Source organism: Kryptolebias marmoratus, linkage group LG2 (assembly GCF_001649575.2).
Source record: "Kryptolebias marmoratus isolate JLee-2015 linkage group LG2, ASM164957v2, whole genome shotgun sequence".
Lineage (NCBI taxonomy): Eukaryota > Metazoa > Chordata > Actinopteri > Cyprinodontiformes > Rivulidae > Kryptolebias > Kryptolebias marmoratus.
In genome coordinates this window covers 30,306,511-30,315,061 of record NC_051431.1, presented here as the reverse complement: position 1 = coordinate 30,315,061, position 8,551 = coordinate 30,306,511, and the positions used below count along the sequence as shown (strand labels likewise).

The window sequence follows — 8,551 nt, the reverse complement described above, 5'->3', positions numbered from 1 at the left end:
GGCAACATTAGAAACATTAAGGTAACATTAGAAATTAAAGGCCTAGCATTCCTTGAAGGAATGTATATCACCTACTGCCTTTCATGGCAGAGTTTTAAACTAAGATCATCCTGTGATGAGAGAACTGAAGCCATTCTAGCCGCTGCAGCCATTTTGGTTAAACCTTGAAAATAACATTATGACCAGTCGTGCACAATATCATGAGATGTTACATTAAGTATGTGTACCTACCACATCAAATTTTAGCTCAATATCTGTAAAATTGAAAGCGTTATAGGCATTTTAGTGTTGGCTAACTTTGATTAGCTGTGGCAGCCATCTTGGATTAGACTGACTCCAAAAGATAAGTATTTCTAGATGGACATCTATTGATTATTTCAGGGAAGTTTAATTGAAATCCATCCTGTGGCTCATGAGATATTTTGCTAACAGACAAACACAATTTACAACAAAAACATTTGTGTCCACCTTTGTCCTTTGGCAACAGGCAATCATGAATTACCAACAGAGAAAGTCTTATTGTATGGCCTTTAAACTCCAAATACTAATTCTTGATTCTGCACAAGAAAGCAAAAAAGTTGGTTTCTATGATGTTTTTGGCACCAAAAACAAAGTTTTTTTTTTGTAAAATTATAAAACGTATTAATATGGTTGTGGATACAATAGTTTGAAGAGTCAAAAGTTGCTACACAGATGCATTGTTTGCTCAGGGAGGTTTATTTTATAACCTCAACAATTTGTTTGTTAAAAATAAAACTTTTTCTTTTGGTTGCTTTTAAATTGTTATTAATTATAATATTTAGCATCGACCTGGATCTGGACCAGGGTTTGTCCTCTGTATCACCTAACAACCTCGACTTGCTATGATAAGAGCTCAGCATCTGTACAGAACAGACACAATAAAACTATCAGGGACTATCTGAAACCAACACATTCAGCTCCAGAACATGAACTAGCTGGAGGAACAACAAGGGAATCAAATTTTAATCTGAGCAGCTGATACAGGAACAAGGAAAGTGCTGGATGAATGCAGAGCCAATCAGCTGCTCCAAACCTGCATATCAGCAACTAATATCAGAATGTAGCAGCTATCATTATCAAACAAAAAAATAAAAATAAAACAAAACATGTTGTCTGACAAGGAGGGAAACTGACATCTTCAGTTTGTAACTAATATGAAAATATCCATGCTAACTGGATATAAGGAGAGACCGCAGCATCAGCTGCTCAAACGTTCCCTTTATGTCAGACAAAATGAGTCAAACTAGAAAAATTAGAGGCTTAGCTTTCCATGAAGAAATTTTAGCACCCATCACCTTTAATTTCACAGTATTAGATTAAGATCATCTGTAGAGCTGTAACAGTGTTGGTTAAACCTTCAAAATGACGTCATACATAATTGAGAAATATCAGTATGTGGTAAAGGACTCTCAGCTACTACCACTCCAAATTTAAGGTCAATATCTGTAAAACTGACTGAGTTAGAGCTATTTTTATGGGCTAATGTCAATTAGTTGTGGTAGCCATTGTAAACTGGGCTGATTCCAAAAGTTATTCAATTGTAGAAGTACTGTATATTCAGTGATTAACTTCCGAAAGTTTCACTGAACCAGTGATTTATGAGATATTTTGCTAACAGATGAACAGGATTGATTCTAACAATTAATACTAACGTTTTAAGCAAAGATTTTGCACAACAACTAACACTTGGAGTTTGGGTTACAAATAAGTCTCAGCTACAATCACACCAAATTTTAGTTCAATATCTGTAAGATCTATGACCATTTAGTGTTTTTTTATGGTCAGTTGGTTGTGGTAGCCATCTTAAATTGGGTTGACTCCAAAAGCTAAACAGTTATAGATGTACATTGAGTGATTATTTTAAATCTGTCCAATGGATCATGAATTTTTTTTGCTAACAGATGGAGTTGACTGCTAATAGTTAATGGCAACATTTTAAACCACAATCTTACACAATGTTAGCACTCAGAATATATTATGTGTTGGGGAACTGTCTTGAATATTATCACACCAAACATTCAGTCAATATCCTTAAAAGTGACCCTTCTTGAGATATTTGAAGGTCAGTGGTTGTGGCAGCTATCTTGTATTTGGCTGACTCCAACAGTAAATCTTCTGCAAACGTCAATAAAATATGTCCAGTGATTTATGAGAAAATTTGGTGACAACTAGACGCACGTACACACAAAGACATTGGCAAAAGCATTATCTTCTGCCTCCTCGTGTCAGTGGCGAGTGATAATTAATCCAGGAAACTTTTGTTTTCTGTGTTTCTGTGCGTATGACTTAGTTAATCAGCCTGAGTTTGATTGTGTAATCATTTCAGAGGACCTGCATGTAGATAACCTTGGTTTTGCTGAGTTACTTAATGTACTTCTTTAAATCTGAAGTCTGATGCAGCAAGTCCAGAGGACAGATTCTCTGTCACATCCTGCGCCATGTTCCAACACGTCAAGAACAGTTCCATACAACTAAAAGGAGAGACACAGATTTGTTTCTTTTCAGCCACTTTCTGAAACATTATGTTCATTGTCAGTATGTGTAGGAAATTAACTGAATAGCTTCTTTTTTTTATTAGAAATGATAGACTTCATCATATCTATCTATCTATCTATCTATCTATCTATCTATCTATCTATCTATCTATCTATCTATCTATCTATCTATCTATCTATCTATCTATCTATCTATCTATCTATCTATCTATCTATCTATCTATCTATCTATCTATCTATCTATCTATCTATCTATCTATCTATCTATATTTATATAAAGATGGATCGACAAATGGATAAACAGGATAAAGCACAGGTGTCAAATTCAAGGCCTGTGGGCCAGATCCAGTGCTTGGCAATATTTAATCTGGTCCCCAATTTAACATTTAAATATTATTAGATCTGACCCTCCAGTCTGTGACAGATCAAGTCTCTGTTGCTTCCCATGTTGTTTAAAAATCCAAACTATTTAATAATCTTGTGACAGTAACTTTGAAGACAAGAAAACCAGTTTTAATTTCTCAGTAAAATTTTGATGCGGAAAAGGGCAACAGAGCGCATCAAATGAGGCCGATCAAACTCTTGTTGATAAACTTGCAGCCAAGAAGTGATATCAGACAGATGACTTTAGTTAACGTGCATCAGAGAAACAGCACGTCTGCTTTAATGTATGTCGTCTTTACTGTATTTCTTTCTTGTTTCAAAGTTGAATGTTAGTAGATGTATGTTCAGTTTTGTTGAGGGCTTTTTACCTGTTTTAATGGAGAAAAATTCATGAGATGGCATAAGAAATGAATGCTAATGATGTCTCTTAAAGTTTTATCTATTCTTCTTTGTTCATTAAAGTATGTTTCTTCTAAAGTCTATATAATATGTCACTGGGAAAATATATTTGATATTTCTTTATGAATGTTTTGACATATGACATCTAAAACCAAGGTAAATTAATGTAATTTTCAATAAATATTGACTGATATTGGCCCTTGGCTAGGACTGAGTTTTTAATGTTTGCCCCCTTGTGTAACTGAGTTTGACACCCCTAGGATAAAGTGTCATGTCTTTCTAGTGACCACCAGGAGGCGACACTTGACAGGAAAAAGTCACCCTAGATCAGAGAGATGTTCTTTTACTTCCTGTGGTTTATGACTGTGAAAACTGTTCAAAACTTATTAGATAAAAAAAAGACACAAACTGTAAAACACTAATAAAACAAATAATATCAATTATAGAATAATGAACTGAATTGGCAGTAAGCAACATTACAGGCAACTCATTATTTTCTAATGATGAGCTTTTATATTGTTTAACTCCAGTCAGATTGTTGTTTTATTCTATTAAACTGATATGAGTTTGTTTTCACATCCACACATGCTTTAAAGCAAAACAAAGCCTGGCACCCATTAAAATACTTCCTCTTTTAACACGCACTTAGTTTAACTATGACTTCATGCAAGCAGTAGTTAGATGTAGACTCAGCTGTTAAAATATAATAGTAAATAATTTGATGAAGGCTTTATTCTCTGTGCAGTCTAATACACTATTGATAGAGCTGTGTCATGCAGTTTTTTGTTTATCTCAATCTAAAGAAAACTTCTTCAAGATTGTTTAGACTTGTATACTTGTATGTTCCAGCGTAAACAGTGCATGTTGCACGCAGTTTGAATAAGTATTTATCTACATTAATACACCTTTGTGAACTCCCCTATTTAGTCAAGATGTTGTAATGTAAAATTGAAGGAAAAAAAGAATTAGATAACTCAAACTACAGTTTTCCACTTTATCTCAGTCTGCCATCTAAACAGCAGAGGGCCTGAAATCAGACATTCAGTTATGCTTTATTTGTTTTAAAGTTTTCTCTGCATCTTTTAACATTTTCTACCACTGATTTGTTACTTTTTATGGCATTGATGTTGATTATTTTTATTTATATTTTTTGTAACCATTTAAGTAAAGGAAATATAAATAATTCCTACATAATTATGAATTTACTGGTTTTAAAAGAAAGCCTTTGTTAGCTGGTCCTCTAGTTTGGTTTAGTTAAAAAGACTAAAATAAATCATTGACACAAATTTATGTATGAAGTGCAGAGGTGAAAGGGCTACTAAAACACTGTACTCCAGTTAAAGTAGTTATTCTGATAAGATCTTATTTAAGTATAAGTAAGTATAAGTAAGTTTTTACTCATGTAAAAGTGTGCTGAAAGTGACGTCATCTTGATAAAGTCCTCATAAAGACACAGGGTTATGCAAACAATGTTGAGCACTTATGACATTGAGATTTTTTTGTGAGTAAGATGAATGCAATTTTACATGTCCTATATCATACAATGTCACAGATATATACACTGTTACTTATATCCATAATAATATCCATTCATTTAACAGGTATGTCAATTCAGAACCATTTATTTAAAATAACAACATAGCCAAGAGGCAGCAACAAAAGTAGACAAATCAGCAACGGTATAAGCAAAAATACAAAACGATACACCACATACACCAACAATTTGTTTATGGACCAGATGATCTTTGCTGATGCAGAATTTACGAACAGCCTGATGCCTTCTGCAGTTAGGATGTGAACTACACCTTGTGATGGTGTATCAAGCCCTCATTTTTTCTTCAGCTCCAGCAAATGGAACAACTTCTCATGCCGAGGTTGAATAGCAGCAGATACCAAAGTTGCTTTACACACATCAGATAAGATGCATAACAAATCCTGCAATGTATGTTACAATGTTCGATGCAAAAATAGCACGTTTCAGAGAGATCCACGTGCAGTACGTGTTGTCTATGGAGTTGTTGGTAAATGATGACTCCGCTGTCTCAGATTGCTCTGCTTCAGTGTCTCTAAGACATTGGGTGCTGTCCACAGTGACCACATTTCTGTTGGCAGTTGTTGATTTCCACTTTGCATAATCAGTTTATGGAAGATGGCCATGAACTGATGACAACTTGGGTTGATGTTAAATCCACCTGCATAATAACATAGAGTAGTCACATTGTTGAAACATGTTAATTTAATACAGCAACATCAAGACTGACAGTTTTTACACTGTTAAATGTACATGAGTAATATCAATACAACTGTCATTAAAATAATATGTAAGGACTTTATGTATCCTTAAAATTACATGTAAAATCTCACAAAGTTTATATAGCAAATATACTGTACTTAATACATTTTTTTAAATTAAGTGCATGTAAAGTATATAACAAATCATTTCTTACCAGCTCTGCGCACTGCACTGAAGAACAGCGCCAAATGATCTTGGCTCAACTTGTAAGTTAACAAGAAACTTTGGTTTGCAAAAACTTCTGGAACTAATCTGATCAAATTTTACTTGTTGCCTGAAGGACATATCATTAATCATCTGGGTGCACAGCTGGAAACATCTGGTGATTGCCGAGTCTTCAGCCTGGTGATCCGTCAACAGATTCTAACCACCTGTTAAATGAAAGAAAACAGATTTTAGATGGGATTATAGTCACTGTTGATCTTCTGATACCTTCTACATTATACAGTCTGCATATTTAAAAAGATTTACGAAAATGTTTACAATGCAAATAAAAAAAAAGCTAATTTATAATAAAGTGCATTACTGACCGACATGGCGTCCTCGGATGTGGCAGGGGGATCTTAAACTTTGCATCATTTCTCATGTAATCGTAAGCTTTTGGACTGTGAAAGTCTCTGATCTTCACTGTAGCACTGGGCTGGTTTCTCAAACAAGTCCATCGTGATATCTGGGAAAAAAGGCAATTATTAAATTTATAAGGTAGTTGAGTAACATGGGCTACATGGTCACCTGAATGTGTTTTGTATAAGATATGTGATCACATTTATTAAAGCTTGTACACAAAGCAGATATGAAATATATCATACAATTATATAAACCTCCTAATTTTCATGTTATACGCATGCAGGTTGTCACATTTAATGACCTACCTGCAAGTGAGTCCAGCTTTGCTTTGAACTCCTCAGTGATGCGATTCTTATCCTTCAAATCCTCAAAAAGAACATTACTGCTAGATTGGACTCTCTTGTCACGTTCTCTGGTGTTCTTCAATTCTTTACGCAGAGGTTGTCGTTTGAGATCGGCCTTTTCAAGTTGGCTTTTTAACTCTTGGCATCTGGCAGCTGATAAGCATGATCCTATAAATTATAACAGTTTTAACGTCGAGGTTATCATGAATAATCAAATCCTATTAATACAGCAATACGCAGCTGGCAACTCTCAATGTAACCAGCACTAGACACCAACAGCTGTGAATATACATTTGTCAGTGTGTAACTGTCTGAACTAAGTACATACAGTTTCATTAAATACTCCCAAAGCCATATGTGAGAAAGTGTGATTCAGAGTGAGAGTGAGAAAAATAAATAATCAAGGAAACAAATATAATAAAAGATAAGATTACAGACACCAAGGCACATAAATATTTTGTGCCACACTCCATATCAGTAGGTAGTGGTAATGCACACCTCCAGCCAACTGCAATAAAAACTCGCAAGAATTATAAGAAGAACAAAAAGGAGAAGAAGAGATAGTTTAGCCCTTGTAACTTTAGGTTTATTTGACAGGGAGATCATGAGAGGATTAAATACAACTTACCAGTGCCACAGATGATGTTGTGTTGTCCAGCGTCTGATTAGGCAGTGATGATGATGATGATGATGAAACATCATCTGCCCGCAGTGTGCTAATAGTGCTGTTCCAAGAAGATCTCTTTGGTGGAGTTTTCTTCTGAAAGATTTAATGTTTTATCATTACTAAGTCATGTTGACTATGTGTTGCGCTATAAACTACATAGAAAAATGCTTTGTCCGAACAGCGTGTATGATTAGTAGATAACTATTATTGCATAAGTTCCCTTACCTGCAAGCATGGAGGCAACAGACGCACAGACGGTACAGTATTTGGGTGCAGTCTTGTTGTCTGACCTGTCCTGTCGAAATCATCAGGTTTGAAGTGATCAGAGCACAAGTAGTTCCCTACCCCTGGCTTCCACAACCTTCCTTTCTTCTTCCGATTCAATGCCTTTGCCCACTGTGACCTCAGGTTGTCATCTTTTGGAAAGCTGTGAAAGGCAAATATCGTCATTCATTATGACTTAAAAAAAACACCTATTCCATATGAAGTTATTGTCCTGGTCATTTGGTCTCACCATATTTAAGGGCAGATAATGTCACAGACACAGTGTTCTGCAGGTACAATGGCACTAACAATTAGTTGTAATGAAAGCCCAGAAAAGCAGAAAATGTTGTGCAGCAGCAGTACAATATGTGATATTAAACTTACCTACAAATACAAAGAATGTCCTTAGTTGTAGTTCCTAATGTTCCTAGCAGAAACAGTCTTTTAACTTAATTTCCTCCCCTCCAAATAACACAACTGGACACAAATATGGACTGTAGGTGTGGCATATTTTCTCAAACTCGCTTTTAGCGAAAGCTTTGAAGAAATCTTCTTTTAAAATAGGATTCAATGCAGCAAAGGTAAGAAGGTTGTTGTGATGTTTTAGAATAAAATGTCTATATTCCTTTGCCTGTGGTTTAGTGAATCCTATGATTGATTGTAATGGAAGTTTTTGATTCGGATCAGTGAGATGTCTTGTTTTAAAAGATATACTGGTTAATGTGTACATTACGTAAAGTGAGCAATTGATAAGTGTTTTGGGTTGACGCTAATTTCTTCTCTTGCCAATTCAACAGCTCGTGGTTTTAACTGTGTTTTGCCGATCAAGAAATGGTTTCCACAAGCTTTTTTTTAGACGATTCTAACCTTTCTGTGGATACCAAACGTGTGTGTTTAAACGCCAGAAGCAGAAAACAAAGTGTGACTCTGTCCTCAAGTGATGCAAGTTTTAACCTCCTTGGTAAATATAACCTTGTTATTATATATAAATATATATAAACACTTACCGATGAAATGTTACGCTGTCCGGGCATTTTCCGCCAAGATTTGTGCAGGAAAATGCAGCACAATGCAGTCTTCTTCTTCTGTGGTGTTTTTTGGCGGTTGGCAAATAACA

At 35.1% G+C, this 8,551-nt stretch overlaps 1 long non-coding RNA gene across 1 annotated transcript; it reads right to left on the bottom strand.

The window, feature by feature from the left end:
• Positions 1–4,892: 4,892 nt before the first annotated feature.
• On the bottom strand, positions 4,893–8,551 carry LOC108251464. The gene is made up of 7 exons (XR_001809348.3): positions 8,442–8,551; positions 7,396–7,597; positions 7,132–7,263; positions 6,465–6,671; positions 6,123–6,262; positions 5,747–5,963; positions 4,893–5,491 (listed from the first exon to the last, which is right to left on the bottom strand). It is a non-coding gene; the product is annotated as an uncharacterized LOC108251464 (long non-coding RNA).